Source organism: Cavia porcellus, unplaced genomic scaffold, assembly GCF_034190915.1.
Source record: "Cavia porcellus strain 051 isolate PalLab524CR breed Dunkin Hartley unplaced genomic scaffold, mCavPor4.1 scaffold_3, whole genome shotgun sequence".
Classification (NCBI taxonomy): Eukaryota; Metazoa; Chordata; class Mammalia; order Rodentia; family Caviidae; genus Cavia; species Cavia porcellus.
This window is the reverse complement of record NW_026947486.1, coordinates 49392522-49411365: the sequence shown is the minus strand read 5'-3', so window position 1 is coordinate 49411365 and position 18844 is coordinate 49392522. Positions and strand designations below refer to the sequence as shown.

At 34.8% G+C, this 18844-nt stretch overlaps 1 protein-coding gene across 1 annotated transcript in view; it reads left to right on the top strand.

Annotated features, from left to right (window-relative positions):
- The window catches only part of Rps6ka6 (ribosomal protein S6 kinase A6), a 324661-nt gene that overhangs the window by 12588 nt on the left and 293229 nt on the right, over positions 1-18844 (top strand).

Sequence of the window (18844 nt, the reverse complement as noted above, 5' to 3'; positions counted from 1 at the left end):
AAATTTACCAAAAGATGGAAAAAACCAAAGAAACATAATCAGAAATGAAAGAGCAAATTCACAACATACATTACCAAATCCAGATTATTAATAAGTGTTTTAAAAGCTTATGTTCTTTTATTTTTGAGAATTCAGAAGTTTTTAATAGACTCATAGATACTTATAAATAACAAAACTGAAGGAAAAAGATATAAAAAATTTGAACAATCCAAAATTAGGCAATGACATGAAAAATTAATATAAATAAACTACCAACTAATAAAATACAGGTTCTGATGGTTCACTGATAAAGTTCAAAAGACTTGTAGGGAAGCTCTAATGTCAATACTCTTCAAATGCTTTAATGAATTTGACAGTGAAGGAGTACTCCCAAAGTCATTCCCTGAAACAAGTATCACTCCGATGCCAAAACAGGACAAAGATTCAACATAAAAAAAAAATCTACATGCAAACATCTTTTATGGACAAAGACATAAAAATCTTCATCAAGACACTGGAAAAAATGGCATAAATTATCAAAAACATCATATATCATGAGTGCTTCCCAGGGATATAGGGCTGGATCAACATACATAAATCAAAAAAATCTAGTACCTCACATGTACAGAAAGAAAGATACAAACAAAATGGTCATCTCATTTGATTCAGAGAAATCTTTTATAAAATCTCATATCAATTAAGATAAAAATGAAAAAAAATGGTACAAAACTAACTTATCTCAATCGGATAAAAACCATTTATGATAAAGCAATGGTCACAATATATTAAATGGGGAAAAGCTGAAAGCTTTCCTTCTAAATTAAGAAAGAAGAAAAGAATTTCCACTACCTCCGTTATGTTAGACATGGTTTTCACCACATTTGGTAGATCATTCAGGCAAGAGAAAAATATAAAACAGTATATACAGAAGGAAGAAGTTAAATAATCATTATTTGCAAATCGCATATCTTCTACATAGAAGACCCCAAATATTGAATGTAATGACTCCTAAAATTAATATGTATTTTTATGTACAAAATAAACCAAAAAATCAATAGCATTCTTGCACACCAATAAAAAGCTCACCAGAAAGTTTAGGAAAGCATTATCACTCACAATAGCATCAAGAAATATTCTATTCTTACAAATTAACCAAGGTAAGGAAAGGCATCTACAAGGAAAACTACAGAATATTGAAACAGATCAAATAAGACACAAGAAAGCAGAACTATGTCACAAGTTCATAGATTGACAGAATCAATATTGTCAAAAGGCCTATAAGCATATCTAATGCAATCCTAATCAAAATATCAATACTATTTCTCATAGAACTGTAGTAAAGGAAATAATCTGGAAATTCATGTGGAACAAAAAATTTTTCTGATTAGCAAAACTAATGCTCAGCAACAAGAGCTAAACAGGAGGTGTCAAAATCACAGACTTTAAAATTATAATACAGTGCTACAGTGATGAAATGAATAAAGAAAATGAGGTATTCACGCATAATGGAGTACTATTATGCTATAAGGAAAGATAAACTTGAATCATTTTTAGAAAACTGGATGCATCTGAAGTTCATAACATTAAATGAAACAGGTGAAACACATAAGCTTAAATATCATATATTTTGTCCCATTTGAAAATCCCAAAATAAAAATAAGATAGATAATAGAAAGTGAGGAGATACATCTTTTGAATAGAAACCAAGAATTAGAGTGAAGGGGGATGAAAAGGAGAAAAGGATGAAAAACGATGTGTTAGGTTCATTTACCAATTCTTCACGAGTAATGATACGCTACAACCATGTACTAATAAAAAATAAAAATGTAGCACTACTTACCAAGATAAATGTTCTTGTTACATTAATAAGAAACTGAAACATTTTTAACCTTTATTATTATCATTTTTATTTTGATTTTATACAATTGTGATAGAAATAGATGAAATTGTCATGTTTATTAAAACGTTAATATTATATAATGTTGAGATTTATTTGAGGAAGCTAATGCATACTGTTAAGATATCTTAATTTTAATCAGATTTCCTCCCTCTACTACTCCCCTCATTTGTTCACTTCCTGAACTTCAGAAGCTTACCTCCTGGTTTCTTGACCTCATTCGTTTGTTTGTTTCTTGGTGAGTTGATTGTTAAGTTTCTTTCATAAGAGAAATAATGTAACATTTAATCTTGGAAGCAGCCTTTATATCCACTAACACATGAATGGATGAAGAAAATGTGGCATTTATACATAATGGAGTACTACTCTGCTATTAAGAAAAATACACACGACTAATTTCATGTAATATGAGAGTTTTTGCAAGTCACATGTTTTCATTTTTCTTTATGTCTATTCTGTTGACATGTATCTGAACTATTTCCACAATGTAGATACTATGAATTTCGCTACTATAAACATGTTGTTCATGAATCACTAAAGTGTGAGGTTGTTAATTCTTTAAGGAATAAGTTCAAGAGACTGAGTAAAATGGTTTAAATTATCTGGCTATGGTTAGTCATTTAAGGAATCTCCAAAATGGTTTTCGAATTGACTGCACTAGTTTGCTTTCCTGGCAAAAATTTTAAAGGGTTCCTTTTTCCCCTCATCATGTACAGCATTTATTGTTTTTCATATTCTTAATGACTGTCATTCTGATTGTGTTGAGATAGAATATCAACATAGTATAAATTTGCATTTCTCTGATGGCTAGAGATGTTGGCTTTCAATTTTTGGCCAGTTGAACTTGTTTTGAGATGTATCTTTTCAGTTCATTTGCCCACTTTTTTCTTGAGTGTCTTATTTATGGGGGTTAACTTTTTTATTTCAAAGAGAATAAAGCCAAATGAAACAAAACAAAATAGAGTCATTCAAAACAAAATGTTAAACATGGTACATGACTTAAAACCAAAATGTAAGGAGATCAATAATGGCTACTATAATGCCACTTGTTATCTTTAAAAGAATTGCCCATAACATTAGGTACAATAAAATTGAACAAAACAATACAGAACAAAACCAAAACGAACACTGGAGACATTACGGGACTTCAAAAGAAGCTAATAATCCAAACCAGAATGGGTATCATAGTGCATCTTATTGTTTCCAAAGTAGTTGCCTATACTATCAGACTTCATACTATCAAACTAAACAGAATGCAATAAAATCAGTCAAAATAAAACAGTGAACGCAATACAGGAATTCAAATCAAGCTAATAGGAAATCAAAAATGGTTGCCATAATACATCCTGCTGTCTTTGGAATAGCTGTCCATGCCCATCAATTCTAATACAAGTAGACAAACTGAGACAGAATAAAAGCAAACTAAACAGAACAATGAAAACATATGGGTTTCAAATCATGATAATATATTAACAATGGCCAATGACTTCCCTTTTTAGGCAGTTCTTCCATTTTGACTTTCACAGGGTGAATTGTTCATTTTGGATACTATTAGCCCCTTTAGTTTTTAGCTTAGTAAGGCACACCGCTATTCTCCTAAGTGATTCTGAATCTTTTTACCCCTGAGCATGACCTCAAGTTGTATCCATTTACCTCTAAGAGCCTCAAGGTTTTCTTTCTTTATAGCTGAGTAGTTTTCTATTGTATAAAAGTGTCATGGCTTTCTAATCAATCTGTAGCTGATTGGCAAGCTACCCTGACTTTTTTCTGGTTCCCTGTCACATAGAGCATTGTTTTCTCATCTTTGTCTTTCAGTCTAAAAAACTATAGGGACCAATTTTAAGTTATGTTTATATTCTTGAAATGAAGCTTCTATGTGACCACTAGCTATCATATGCTTTCTCCTATTATGTAGGTTTTATTTTCATTATTAGCTGTTTGTGTTGCCATGCAGAAACTATTAAATTGGTGTGGTCCCATTCCTTAGTTCTTAATACTAATTTGTGTGTTTTTAAAGTCCTCTTGAGTAAGTCTTTACCTTTGCCTAAAATTTTAAGTTATTTCCTTTATGTGATCTAGTAGGTTTAATATACTTGGCTTCATATCTAGATCCTTAACATATTTTGATTTTAATATAGCATTATAGATAAGGATCTAATTTTGATTTTATGCGGGATAATCAGCAGTTTGCCCAGAATTATTTGTTAGAGACTCTTTTCTCCAGCATGATTTGGCTTCCTTTTCAAAACTCATGAATTGAAACTTGAGTTTGTTTATATATCTTTTATTCTGTTCCATAAATTGGCATTTCTGTTTTTGCACCAGTACCATGCTGTTATTCTTATTATGGCTTTATAATACAATTTGATGTCCAATATAGTGATGGTTCCAATATTATATGTTGTTCAGGATCACTGTGGGTTTTTGGATCTCTTCTAAATTTGAGTAAAAATTGGTGTGACATTTTCTAATTTTGTGAATAATGTTACTGGTATTTTAATAGGCATTGCAGTGGATCTTTAGAAAGCTTTTTATATGGTCATATTAAACATATTAATTTTTTCCATCTAAGAGGAGGGATATCTTTCCATTTTGTACAGTCATCTTCAAATTTTCTTCAGGGTTCCATACTTTTTATTATAGAAATATTTCACTTCTTTTATAAGGTTGATTTCTAGGTATTTAATTATTTTGAAGTGGCTACTAATGGAGTTTTTTCCTGATTTGTTTTTCATGAATTCATCAAGTATATAGGAAGGCAAATTACTTTTGTACATTGATTTTTTTGTCTTACCAATTTACTGAATTATTTTACGGACTGAATAGATACTTGGTGACATTTTTAAGTATGCTATGTAAAGAATCACATGATCTGCAAATAAGGATAATTGACATCTTTTTTGGTAATTTATGTGAAGAATTATATCATCTGAAAATATGGATTCTATTTGTATTTCTCTTCTATTTGTATCAAATCATCTTTTGTCTTGCCTGGTTGCTTTGGGTAATGCTTTGGGAAATATATTGATCAAGAGAAAGGAGAATGGACATGCTTGTCTCCTTCCAGATATTAAAGGAAATTCTCTTAAGTTTTTCAAATATTAATATGATGTTGACTACAGTTTTTATATAGCTGTTATCAATTTTGGATAAGATCTTTCCTTAATTGTTTTATTCAGGTTTTTTAAAATCACAAATAAGTGTTGGATTCTCTCAAAACATTTTTCAGCATCAACTGAGATGATCATTTTATTTTTTATCCTTGATTCTATTTATGTGGGGTATTGCTTTCAGTGATTTGTATATGCTGAACCACTCTTGTGTTCCTAAGATAAAGCCAATGATTTTATGATATATGATTTCTTTAATGTGCTGATGAGTTATGGTAGCAAAGACCTTACTGAAGACTTTTTCATCTATCTTCATCAAGTGTATATATATTTTTTTTATTTTTCATTTTGTCATGTCTTTTTCTGATTTTGGTGTCAAGATAATGCTGTTTTGCCATAATGGAATACATTTGGGAGGCTTATTTTCTTTTCTATTTTATGTAAAGTTTTGAGTGACATTGGCTTATCTCTTCTAGAAAGTTTTAGCAAAATTCAGTTATAAATCCATCTGGTCCTGGCCTATTCTTAATTGGTAGAGTTTTAACTACTGCTTAAATTTGATGGACTGTTACTGATGTTTTGGATATTGGATACATTCTTGGCTCAATTTAGCTGAGTCTAAGAATTTATGCATTTGTTCTATTCTGGTCAATTTGCTGGTATGTGAAAAAATTTGCTTTTATTTCTAATTTTTTTAATGTGGACCTTCTCTCTTTTTCCCTTGTATAAGATTGGTTAAGGGTTTATTATTCTTGTTTATATTTTCTGAATTCAGCTTTGTATATTTTTTATTTTCAACTTGATTAATTTATACTCTTAACTTTAACACTTATTTCCTTTCACTGAGGTATATTTGGTTTGGTCTTACTTTTCTACAGTATTGAGATTCACCATTAGATTGTTTATTTGGGTTTCCTAATTTTTTAGAAGGCAGCTACTCAGAGCTATAAATGTCACTATTAAAATTGATTTCACTGTGTACCACAGATTCTGCTATGTGGTGTTTTCAGTATCATTTGATTCTAGAAAATGTAGAGTTGGATTGGTGGTTGCGAATTTCCCCAGTTCCTCTTTATCTTGGAAGCATCTTGTTTCTCCATTAATTTCTAGGGACAATTGTGCAGGATATATCAATCTGGTCTGGAGGTTATTTTCTTTTAAGGCTTGTATTGTTTCACCCCACTCTCTTCTCAATTTGATGGTTTGTGCCAAGAAGTCTGCCATAATTCTGATGGGTTTTCCCTTGTAAGTGATCTGTTTCTTGTCTCTAACAGCTTTTAATATTCTGTTCTTATACTGAATTTCTGGAATCTTGATTATTATATGCCTGGTGTAATTCTGTTTTTGGTTGTAGGTGGCTGGAGTTCTGTATGCTTCATACATCTGAGTATCTTTTCCTTTTTCTATGTTTGGGAATTATTTCTGTGAATAGCCTTTGCACTTCCTTTGTTTTTACCCCTGCTTCTTCATTCACATTATTTATTCTTAAGTTATAGATCTCTTGTGGTCTTCTAGCCATTGAATTGTTACTCCTTGTTATTTTTAAGAAAATTTTCCTTCCATGTTCCCACATTGCAAACCTGTCCTCCAGTTTGGATAATCTATCCTTAGTTTCTTTCAAGCAGTTTTGCCAGAATTCAATGGGGTTTTTAATTTCCTAGTAAGTTCTTTGAACTTGCTTCATGTGTTCTATGTTTTCTCTATTTTCTCCATCAAACAATTCTCCCCATTTTTCTGTTCTTCCATTCTTCCATCTGTGTTTTCTTGGGAGGTGCTTAGCATTTCTTTAATTATTCTATGTATATCTTGCTTTACTTGGTTAAATACTTCACTTTTGAACTCATCCATAGGGTCCTGAAGATACCGCTTTGTGTCTATTGGGGCCATGTCTGATATGCATATTTGCTGTCCTCTTTCTCCTTTGCATTTACTTTTCCTGGATCAGTGTTCTCAGGATTGGTGACTGAGGACCTTTTTTGTTGCCTCCTCTTCTCATATTTTTTGTTCCCTCCATACAGGTATATATAGGAGACCAGTTTCTTTCTTTGCTGGTTTCAGTTTGTCTGAAGCACGCTGACTAGGTGCTCCTGCCCACTGCATTGTACTAGGGAGTACAGACTGGGACAGCCTATGTTGGGCCCACCCCTCCAGGTCAGTCAACCTGCTAAAGGCTTCACTGCATTAGGGTGCACTGCCAGGCATAGGGACTTGGTTTGGGCTAGCCTAATTGAGTCTCAGTCTGCAGCGTGACCCAGGTCAAGTGCTCCCCACCAATCCCACTTGAGAAGGGAATAGCTGACCGAAGTCACTGCAGCTCCTTGTTCTGGCCAGTCTGCCCTGTCCCGCAGTGTCATCTGTTGGAGCTAACCCTTCTCTATGGAAGGATTTTTATTCCCATCACTCACTGCAGGTTGATTCAGGGTTCTCTGCCAACTCTGCTCTCAATTCAGTTTGCCAACTCCTGACCTCAGTGCGTACGTGTCTTCAGTGTGTTGAAACTGGTAGGCTATCCTGGCTGTGCCAATTCAAGCACAGGAGTGGCAACAAATTCAAGCAGCAGCACTGAGACTGTAGCTGCTCCAATCATAACAACAAGACTGTATTTTTAATTGGTTTCTCTCAGCTTAGTTTGTTCCTGGGTCGGGAGTGTGTATCTCCCTCTGTTTGGGACTCCCCACCCTGTATTATTTTTAGAATCTAAGTTGACTATCTCAGAGAGTCTCTGTAGCCTGCTGTTATCTATCCGCCATCTTTTTTTCTCCAGGAGTATCATTTTCAAACCTGCAATTTTCAGTGTATATATGTCTTTAGAGATGAGACATGTGTGTTGGAGAAAATGGAGGATTTTTTTTCTATTTTATCATGTCTGCCAATCTGTGTCTTTTAATTGGAGAGTTAAAACTTTACATTAAGTGTTAATATTAAAAGGTCTATACTAATTCCTGTCACTCTGTTTTTCCAATATTTGATTCTTCCCTGGTATTCATTGATCTTCCCTTCTAATGGGATGTACTCTTTTCTTTCTTCTCAAGGTTATTGTATTTGTGTTTATAATTGTTTCAAATGTTTAAAAATATTTTCTTCAGTGCTTGAGTGGGCATCATAAATTTTTGTAGCTTAGAATTATGGTTTAATGTGTTTATTTCTCCTTCAAATTTGAAGGATAGTTTTGCAATATTATACTCCAAATTAGCAAATATCTTCTTTCTGAGCATGAAAAATGTCATCAGAATTCCTCCTGGCAGTGTGAAATTATTTTGATTTGTTGATTTAACTAAGTATCCCTGTTAATTCTTGCTGCCACTATCTTTATTCTTTAGCCATCAAGGGTCTCTAATGTTCTCAGCATCAGTGGTTGCTTTTAATTTACTTCCTACAAAAAGTTCCCTTCCAGTTCTCAGCCTGCCATGAGCTTGCAGAATGTTCCACTCTGTCCTTCTCTCTCCACCTCTGAAACTCCACAATTTTGTATCAACTCTCTGAGTGCTCTGTGATTTCAATTAAATCTAGGCTTAGGGAGAAAGGTTTACCAGCTGATGTAGCCTATTTTTCTCCATTCCTCAAGATGTTGCCAGCTGCCTTCAACTTCTGAGTTTAATGCTAGCACCTGTTTTCTCTTGTTGCCAGTATTAGGGAGGCAAAAGCCCAAGTCATATTTATTTAGTCTGTTTCTTACATCTTTTATGCTTGGCTCAGTCCCCTAAAATGACTAACACTCCAGACTTGCTCACTTTCTTGTTATCTTCATGTGGTGTCCTGGTAGGGATACCATGTGGTTTGGATGGCACTGTGGACAATGGGTCCTGGGAGTATACCTAACCATAGGTACCCCCTTACCTCTTCTCCTGAAAGTCTTTGTTCATTTTATAAAATGGTGTGATCTTTGGAGCTAATGTGGCTGCCATACCCTTGTATAGGGAAGCACTACCCTATTGCAACCACAAACACTGGGTCATGTGTTGAGGGAAACCATGAACCCTGTAATCCCCAGACAAGCACTGGGAGTTAAACTGGCTTGAGGGGATTAGTGTCATTGCTTAGTCTACAATTCTGTTGTCCTGTAATAAACCTGTCCTCCATCCCATTCAGGTTGTGATACTTCAGTGGTTAGTGTCTCTACCACCTTATATAGCTATGTACTGACTGGCTTTGTTACAAATCCTCGGAGGTTTTTTTTTTGTGTGTGTGTGTGGGGGGGTGTGAGTGCTGCTTCCTCTATGCCACTATGATCATGCCATCCAAAATTTTGACATGTAAAAATATTGGATCCTGAAGCCAATCCCTAGAGTTTAATTCTCCAATAAAAAAGTAATGATGTATAAAAGTACTACTATTGGTATATGTCACTTTGGTTAAGCTGTATACCTGATAAACTGCAGCTTCTTTTTCTATGAAACCATCATAGTAATATTATCCCCTCTGAATTCCTCTCAGAGTGATCCTGAGGATCAAATGAACTATTTTCTAAAATTTTACAACTTTCAAAGCATTATATATATATATATATATATATATATATATATATATATTACAATACTCATTGATTCTCTATGCATCAAAAATTATATGTGTCCAGGGGACATACCGAAAATAGTAGGTTTTCTGGCTTTGAGGAACTTAGTGTATCCTGAAAAATTAGGCTTAACCATGTGAAGTGTAACACCTAGAACACCATAAAGTTGAGTGAAAAGTATCATGGTGCAGCTGGTAAGAGATTGCAGGAAGAGTTACTGGGAGGGAAATTACAATAAGGAGGAAGTTATCAAATTAGGGTTCATGTAAAAAGATAAGTTTGATTTGGATTGAATCCAACTAAGGTCTACCGAGTCATGTATTCATCCCTGATGGTCACCTTGAAATGATGTGAGAAAAATACGGTTACTCTCATGCTTAACGACAGCTTCCAAACTTTTACATAGCTCTCTTTAATGCATTGTCCATTGCCTCTTCTATATCTGAGAAGTTATTTACCATTAGTTAAACTTGTTAAAATTTTTGTCTGCATTCAAATAGCATTGTGTGAATCCATATTGTTTCTACAGTTTGTGCTGGAGATTGGCACCTAGGGCCACTTGGCGCAAGATTAATTAAAATCTGCTGTGAAAACTCATACAATGTTATGAGAAAAAGAACTTAGAGTTTATCTGGAAGAAATACTTCAAAATTGTACAGCAAAATAAAATACCACTCAAAGAGATGACACAGCAGTAATATACAGATGGTCCTGTCTCTTACTGATGGATCAGATTCTAAGAAAATATTTGAGTTACCTATAGCTGGGAGATGAGATAACTATGCATAAAAGGAATCACTAAGTTTCAGAATACGCTAAGTTCCTTATATGCATAAAAGTATAACTGATAGAGAGATTCAACATGGTAGAATAAAGGAAGAGTCACATCTGAGAAACACAGAGAAGGTCAACTACAAACAAAAGTAATTGAAAGAAAGGGAGAGACATAAATCATGATACAAGAAACAAATTTGAAAAAAAAAATGAGACGTGTATCAAACAGAACATGCATTAGAATTAAAAAGAGGGACAGTGATCTGCCCTTACCAGCCATGGAATGGCCATATTTACAACTTCTTAAATAGCTGGAGGGTTCCAACAGCATGGTAAAGTCTAGTCTCACAAGATAGAGTTGGGGTATATAGGTCCCTTCATCTAATTGTTCCTTCCCCAAACACTGAGGAGTCAGGCAGCATTTTTGCCCGCATATATCAGGGCATCAGTAATCAGCTATGGGGGAGGTTTTCTACACATGTGCCTGAGCTCAGGCTTAGGATAAACAAGCAATTGCTGCTTGTTTTGGGAATCCTCAATATTGCAACCTTGGCACACCTGAGTAATTCCCAAAAGCTTGAAATACATTTCACACCAACTGGGGCATTCATCTGGCACACAGAGCTTTTCCAGTTTGGATCTGTACTATACATCCAGCTCTCACTGCTCTGATCCAATCCTGGATCTACCTAAGGCTCTGACATCCTGACCCCTGGGCAGCATGAGTTTCCAAGGAGTGTTCCAATCCCACATAAGTCTCTGCCTAGAACAACTGGACTATGGCATCATTCAACCAGCACCCTGACTCTAGATACATCAGAGTCACCACCCTGCATTTTGTCAGAGACTCTAGCACAGTCCCTGCCTGTCATAGTAGGTCAGTTCACTACCTGATTATCAGCAAAACTTAAGTGTCTTCTATTGTGACTGATGCTGTCAGTGCCCATGAGACACCATTTAGCACCCTCAAACATCACTAGGCCTGCTAGAATATCTGCATGTCAGTCCTGGGAGCAGCTTGATCTCCACTAAGTGTTCCAAGGGAACATGATCCTCCACCTTGTATGTGGATCTGGTTTCATGAATCCTGAATTACACAAGTAACATGTGTTGACCTTCAACTAGAGAGAATGCATTCTAAAAGCCTCAAAATATAATGTTCCTGTGCTAGTGCCTCAGCTTGAACAGTTACCACAAACAGGCATTTGCATTCAGGGGACACACCAAATAGAAATGTATAAAAACTCACAGACTGTAAAAGGTGCAAAGAAAAATATGATTTGTAAGATTAAAACTGCAGGCTCTAGAACAAAGTAATCTTCTGCAAATATGTAGGAATATTTCTCTTTGTTTTCTTTCAGTCAACACAATTTTTACCATTTCTTCTTTATTTGTATATTATTATTATTATTATTATTATTATTATTATTTAATACTGGTGGGATTTGGACTGTATCACATATTTTCTTATTCTTCCTTTTTGAATTATAACTTTTCTTTTTTTAAATAGGTCTCCCCAATTTTTTTCTGTCTCTGTTCTTTTCTTGCTCTCTCTTTCAATCTATTTCCTGAGTATTTCTTATTTTCTTTTCCTCCAGTTTAATCTCCATCCACTGGTATTTATCCTTATCTTAGTTGGTTTTTCCTTTTATGTTTATATAATACTACTAATTTTCCTTTATTCCTAACAGGAATTTTTAAATCAAACATGCCACCTTTCTACCAACTTTCACTGTTTAATTTCTCATAACCAATTTTTCATGCTTCCATACTCTCAGAATTTAGCCTTATAAAGCTGTAGGTAGTTAATTATATCTTACTATTTCTGAAAAATATTCTATTTTGTAAAGAGGTAAAATTCTCTGTTGAGTTGATGTTTACTGTATGTGAATACCTGGACTTTGTTCTATAACAATGACCTTATTCTATGGTTAAACAAGGTACAGGGTTAGTTATTATTTATCATTATCCAATTTGTGTTCAATATGCTTGTTTTTGATGATTAGAGTGCTTTAGCTAAGAGAAAATATTTGCTGTGTTCAAGTGGTTTTCTGTATATGTCAACATCCAGTTTATCTGGGTCATAAACCTTATTACAGTCTATTACCAAAGAACTGTGTACTAGGTCAAAGAGATTGTAACCTTTACTCCTTAACAAAGGAGGCTGGGTCTTGGGGCTGAACCAAAGGCCAATATCTAGCTTGTCTTAGAAAAGCTGATGCTGTTATAACCAGAAATAATTCTTCCTGTAAAATACAGCATCAGAGATCAAATGTCTTAACTTATACAACAGAGTTAAATACTAGCACTGGCCACACAAATCCGGAAAGACTTCATGGGGCGGTAACATCTTACTAAAAGTATTCGTACAAACCACAAGCTTCCTTCACTCTACTAGACTTCAACCAACATTACCTCGTCTAAAAAGGTGGAAAGTATGTTTGTCTTAGTTATTTTTCTAATTGCTTGGACAAATACCTGATATTGAAAGTTAAAGTCAGAAAGATTTTATTTTGATTCATAGTTTGAGAAGTTTGAATTCATAGCTGGCTGGCTCCAAAGTAGGGTGGCATGGTAGAGGCGCATTACAAAGGATAAAGAATCCATGGCAAAAGAGACAGAAGGAGCTAAAGATGGTGGATCAGTAAGCAGCAGAACAGGGAGCTTCTCGCAGTGAAACAGCTCAGATGCTGGAATAAAAAATCCTAGAGAAGACCAGATGGAGGGAAATGGATTCTCTCAACACAGGAAGAAACTAAAGTGAAAGGAGCTGATCAAATTCAAGGTCACAGTGCTCCCATTGGAGCTGGTCAGACTCGCCATCTCAGCACTCTCACCACTCAGACTCATGGTTTCGACACTCTGGCTCCTGGACTGCAGTCATCCTGCAGTTGGGGGCTGGTGGAGAACAAAACTGGCATGGAGACCTGCACTAACTCATGGTGAGTGCTAGGAATTTGACCTTCCCACTAGAAAGGGTGACTGACTGGACAAAATATTGGTATTGGTCAGGATGGGCCTGAACAAGGAATCACAGGGACTTCTGGTGTTGCTCTCTGCCCAGAGCAGATTGGTGGGATCTGCTTGGGCTGGGTCATGCCCACGGCCAGGAGTCAATAGCTAGGGATGAAATTTTTCTCAAAGTTGTGCTGAACCAGTTCTGTCTGCATGGCACACACTAATGTGGTGAAGGCCCCTGCTGGTTGACTGGCCCAGAAGGTAGGGCCAAGCCTACACTGCCCCTGTTTGTACCTCAAACACCAACACCAAATTAGAAAGGGAAGAAATTCCTAGCCAGCATGCTTCAGAAGAACCATAACCAACAAGGAAAGGGGCTGGGACCTCCACCATACCTGTATGGAAGAAACCAGAAACATGAAAAAAGAAAGAAACAAGCAAAAGCCTTCAGCCCCCAACTCAGGAAATATCAGTCCAGGAGAGGTAAATACAGAAGAGACTGAGAGCAGCAAACATGTAATATTGAACGTGGCATCAGCTGACATAAAGAAATATCTCCATAACACTATAGATGAACTTACAACTGAAATATTAATACAAGTAAAGCAAGATATAACAAAACTAATAAAATAAATTCTATGTATCTCTCAAGAAGACACAGATGGAAGAAAGGAGGAATGAAAAAAAGGAGAGCAATGTTCAAGGAAGAATATAAAAAAAATCCTAGAATACATAAAACAGATTCAAAGAGATTACCAGGAAATTAAAAACTCCATTGAATTGTGGGAAAATAGTTTGGAAGAAATGAGATAGACGAACAAAAATGAAGATAGGTTTGCAAATTGTGATTGTAAAAGCAAAGTAATAATACAAAGTCTAGAAGAAAACAAGAGGATCTATAACAAGAATAAAAAAATGTGAGTGAAGAAGCAGGAGTAAACACAAAGGAAATACAAAGGCTATTCACAGAAATAATTAAGGAAAACTTCCCAAACATTTGAAAAGGAAGTGATATTCAGATATATGATGCGTACAGAACTCCAGCCACCTACAACCAAAACAGATCTACACCCAGTCATATAATAATCAAGATCTGAGAAATTCAACACAAGAACAGAATATTAAAAGCTGTCAGAAAAAGAAACAGATCATCTATAAAGGAAAACCCATCAAAATCTTGACACAACCATCAAATCAAGAAGAATTTGGAGTGAAGTATTCCAAGCCTTGAAAGAAAATAACTTCCAACCCAGATTGATGTACCCTGAAAATCTGTCTCTCAAAAATAATGGAGAAACAAGATGCTTCCATGACAAAGAGGAACTGGGTGAATTGGTGACCACCAATCCAACCCTATAAAAATACTGAAGGACATTCTAGACAGTGAAAAAAATCACCAGGGTTTCAGGAACAGTGGCAGAGAGGTCTCAATGAATGGGGCAGACAGTGGAATGAGGGAGAAATGTACACAACCAATGTCAGAAAAATAGCATAGCATAAATGAGGCAGAGAAGGTTGGCTATAATCCCTAACATACATTGCCTTGATACACTAACAAAAAGAAGCACAGGCAGAGTAGATATGGAGATAGGGTCCATCAAGATGCTCTCTATAGGAAATGTAATTAACATGAAAAAGGTTTATGGATCAAAATTCAAATATGACAAAACAATGCTCTATGTGACAGGGAACCAGAGAGAAGTAAGTACAACTCATCTAGCACCTACAAATAGTTTGGGAAGACATGATACTTTTGTGCAGTAGCGAATTACTCAGCTATAATGAAGCAAAACCTTGAGGCTTTTGTAGGTAAAGAAATGCAACTTAAGTTCAAGTCCAGTGATAAAAAATTTCAGAAGCACTTAGGTAATTAGCAGGTTGTCCCCAGTCTAAAAGCTAAAGGAGCTAATGGGATGCAAAATGTACAATGTACCCTGTGAAAGTAAAAGGGGAGGCATTATCTTAAAAAAAGGAAGGCAGAAGATATTGTTAATAGTGTATCAGGATTTAAAATCCACATTATTCTCACCACTCTGTTTAGTTTGATTATATTCTGTTCCAGTTTGTCTACTTGTACTAGATTTGAGGGCACAGACAGCTATCCCAAATATAGCAGAATATAGTATAGTACCCATCTTAAATTTTATGAAATTAATCTAAACCCTGTATAAATTACACTCTCTTATTATGACTGATCTTATTTGAATCCGGTTTGCTGGATCACTGTTTTGTCTTGACTGATTTTATTCAAATCTCTTATGATTGATGGTATCAAGTCTGAAAGTAGAGATGACTCTGAGAGTATAGTATACTCTGAAGATGACAAGATTCACTAGGATACCCACTCTGGTTTGACTATTATCTTTTTGCAAAGTTTTATAATGTCTCCAATGTTTTTTATTAATATTGCTATGTACTGCTGTGTTCAGTTATACTATGCCTGATTATATAGACAACTCTATTGAATATAATAGACATCATAGTAATCATTCTAGATCATCTTGTATGGTAGTTTTATATGATTTTTTTCATTTCACATTTTTCTAGGAATTTGTTTTGGTTTGTCTTGCTTTGTTTTGCTTTTCCCTCTAATCTGTGTTAGAGATAGATATACATGTAGAGACTCATGCATGTGTAGAACTTCTAAACAGTTTGTGAGAACAGATTATGTAATGAATGATGAAATGAACAATTTCTTTGAAGAAAAAGACACACCATGGTACCCAGTGCTGATTTCGTAGCATCATGATATGAAATCCAGCAATACTATTATGCTTTGTTCAATGTGATTTTAGTCTGTTTTGTTTTGTTTAATTTCAACATATGTGAAGGTATGGACAGCTATTTTGAAGAGAATGAGAGACACTATGACAGCCATGTTGACTTCCTTATTTTCTGATCTTGAAGACCTAAAATGCCTTCATCATCCTTTTTGGAACAGTTTTATACTTTATTGGTATGTATGAATTCACTGTATGTGAAGATATGGACAACTATTTGGAAGAAAACAAGAGACAATATGATAATATTGAAGATCTCAGGTTTTCTTGCTTTGAAATCTGTGTCTCTTACATGTTTTCTTATATTCTGCTTTGTTCTATTTTGTTGTGTTTAATTTTACCCTCTGTAAAATAAAATTTAAAAAATAGGAGTCAGAAGTAAGCAAGCAGAAAGAAAGTGACAAGCTGTAATTCTTTTTCTCCTGCTTATATTACATTGTTACCTTTAGTGCAATCATATCCAAGGCAAGGTACCCTTAATCCTATCCAGAAGTATGTGAAATCAATATGTTAATAAGTTTAATAATCACATACTCTTTATCCTAGCATCACAGACACTTGATCTGGCCACCTTTGAAAAGCCCCACCTGTGACTGCATGTAGCTTTTGGGGAACATCTAGATGCAAGATATAGCAGGGATACAATAGGTGGAAGACAGATATAGATAGATAGATAGATAGATAGATAGATAGATAGATAGACCACAAATATACATACACATAGAATCATCAAGAAGTAAAGCAACACAACACACCTAAGTTCTCCCAACTCTCTTAAGGTAGAGCAAGACAACAAAAAGTGAGAAGAAAGCAAATACCAGGTACAGGAACTCTCTGAATGGTTTGTAGAAGGGATGAAGAAACTAAATGTGTTCAAAGAGGATTTGAACCAAAACCATCACAGCAACATCTCTCATTCATGTTGAATTTCTGGAAATACACAAAACCTGGATGATCTAACCACAACAGTTCAAACCTTGCATGACAGATTCAACATGGAGATAGAATCCTTGAGAAATACCAGATTAAAATATATGAAATGAAACAGTGTATAAAATTCATAAATTGAAGTAATAATCAATGTGGAGTGTCTAAAATTGAGGAAAAATAATAAAGTGTAATGAATCACTAAAATAAGCCACAAAGAAAATAAGAGTAAAAGAGATTATCCAACAATTACTAGATGACAATAACATGACCAATGTAAGGTTAATTAGAGTTAGAGAAAACTAGAAAAAACACGGATGAATTTAGAAGCATGTTCACAAAAATTAAGGAAGAAAATTCCCAAATATAAAATACAATTGACACAGAACACCAAATAAATAAGACAAAAAAGAGAAGTTCACTGATACACATCTTTATTAAACTGCTAGACATCAAGCAGGCAGAGAAAATCCAATAATCTCATATAAAGATAAACCAAGTCATTCTTTCTGAGTAGTTTCTCTTTCACAATATCCATAGTACTTTTTGATCTTATTAATCTTTCAGTTTCTTAAATAGTTAAACTACTGATCCTATTTATTGAAAGAAGCTATGATTGCTTATATTATTTGATCTGTTTTGCTTACCCACATCTTGTAATATGAGTGACAATTTTGAAGATAACAATATGCGATATAGTGATGATTGTTAATTTCCTATCACCATGTTTTGAAATCCTGTATCATTTCTACTATTTTGTTTTGCTTTCTTTTAATCTCTTCTCTTCTCTTCTCTTCTCTTCTCTTCTCTTCTCTTCTCTTCTCTTCTCTTCTCTTCCCTTCTGTCTTTTCTCTTTTCTCCTCTTGCTTTTCCTCTTCCTCTCTCTCTCTGTTTGTCTCTCTCTGTCTCTGTCTGTCTCTGTCTCTGTCTCTGTCTCTCTCTCTCTCTCTCTCTTACACTCTCTCTCCCCTTCGATCTCACCTATCATCTTCTTACACCCATAAATTTATATGGGTCAAAGATATGGTCCAGTCTTGCTTATTCAACCCGTCTTAACTGGATCTTTTAGCTTTTTGTTCTATGCAGCTACGTGAACATTAGTAGAACTGATTTGGGGTAAAAGGGAGATTTTTAGTCTAAGTCATGTTCTACACATAGTTTTCTAACAACTTGAACACTAGAGTTTTGCAAGCACAGTTTCTTTCATATTTATGGTTGATTTATATTATGATTTATTCCTTAATATTCTCCATCATTATAGCACTCAACATTTTGCAATAGCAGAGAAACATTTTAAGAGTACATATTTTGGATTTTTTATTATAAGAAGATTAATTTGTCCAATGGTTTCAGAGTATATTTTAAGATAGCATGTAAGGGCCAGGAGTTTAGCTGAGCAGCACAAGCACTTGCCTGGAATGAGAGAGGTCTGGAGTTCAATCCATGCCCCCCCCAAAAGGCAACATATAATCCCTTTAATTATCACTGACATATACTCCTCTAGTTCCTACATGAACACATATGTGATGCGGCACTCCCTTCATCAGGGGGCAATCAATTTCCTTATGAAGTTTCTTAAACATTCTGAACAACTAAGTCTGACTTCCTGTAACTTCCATCTATGGATCCAGTTTTGCCATTTTAAGGTGATATAGAGCAATTCTTTCTTTTTGTATGTGACCTGGTTGCAAATACTTGAAGATAGTAGGCATAATTTCCCTCCTTCTTCATATACAAATTTGATTCTCTAAAAAGACTTTTCACCATGAAAATAGTCCCAGGTGATTTTTTTTACAAGGATTCTACATTTAATTTCACAGCTAAACTTTAAATTACCCTAACCTAGAAGAATAGTTGAGATTGTTAACTTGAAAAAAAATTTCATTCCAAATAAAATATATGTAGT